The following is a 1530-nucleotide window of genomic DNA, read 5'->3' on the forward strand; positions in this document are numbered from 1 at the left end:
GGACTTATTATGTCAAATGTTGGTACTGTTTGGCAAAGATTATTGCCCAATTGAAAGATATATCTAGCAAATTGTTTTCACAAAATTCTTATTGGATCGGTAGTAATTCTGGTTGCTATTATTTGAACCTTATATAGATATTTGTGCAGAGTAGGTGATTAGTACAAACTACTTCGTACTATGACAAGTACTAAATTGAATACCAATACTTCCATTGTTTCCACACGTAAAATTATCTTCCATTATTTAGAGCAGTATAGTTTAATGAAATAGTGACATTTATAATGTCAAATAGGACGTTGAACTTGTCTTGTCACATGGTCTGATGTTTTTCTTTGTATATTTTATTGCTGTTTTACGAGAATACCGACATAACAAAAAATGTCTTAAAGGATAGTGGCTATAATTTTTTTCTTAAATCAATTCAATTGAATTGACAATTCAGTTAAATAACAGAAGTGATCTGTAACACGCTGTCACTGTCTAAGGGTTATACTCGTTGCACCGACAGATAGTACCGCGTGTCGTAATGACTAGACACAGAAAGGTCGAAACTTAGTATCTCAAAAACTTAAAAATTCTATACGAATGATAAAATCTAACCAATACACGAAACTTTTTAAAATTATTTTAACTTTTTATCAATAATTTTGAATAAATACTATTTTTATTTTTATTTATTATAATTTATTTGGCGTTCGCTTGTTTTGCAAAATAATAAAACAGACGAGACTGAGGGTTGCATTTGTAGCACGAAATTTGATGTCATTAACAAAATAACTAGACATGTTTTCGTTACGTTGCGTGTGTTATCTAAATTTATAACAGTTTAGAGTACTTTAGGTTCTGTATTTGCTTTAAAAACTATTAGTACTAAATATTAATTGCAGTGTTCGCTACAGGTAATATATAGGCATTATTTATTTGTCTCTTGTTATAAACTAAATAGTCTTGTACGATACGAACTGTGAACAAATGGCGGGCTCGATGTAGTTAGATTTTATAATAGTCTATATTACGATCCTGTAAGACCAAAAATATATGTAAAAATAACAAATATTCTAACTTTGGAAAGGCTTAACGCCACTAAAATTTGGAAAGTTTTAACAATCCCAACCTAAATAGTATTAAGGTGTAGGGATGAATACTCTAATAGAATGGCTAGTATGTACAATATTACTATACAATATCACAATACTGTAATGCTTTGTAACGTCTTATTGTTACCCAAAATAACATAACATTTTACAATCTGCACTGACCCCTCGGTACTAGTCGGGGTTCATAAATTAAAACCCTACATTCTTCCAACTGTTTAAATATCCTAATGCCTCCGAAAGTGACGAAACTATGCGATTGATAAACTATTTGATCGCGTCTTAAATTATGTCCTAGACAATGTGTATTACAATACAAAAAAAAAATCTAAATCATAATTTTAATAAAAATTTTAACTTTAATGTATAGCTTATTGCAATATGCAGTAAAATGTAAATAGTCGTAATTTACCGTAGCGTTGGCTATCATTAA

The sequence above is a fragment of the Melitaea cinxia genome, chromosome Z (assembly GCF_905220565.1).
Source record: "Melitaea cinxia chromosome Z, ilMelCinx1.1, whole genome shotgun sequence".
NCBI lineage: Eukaryota > Metazoa > Arthropoda > Insecta > Lepidoptera > Nymphalidae > Melitaea > Melitaea cinxia.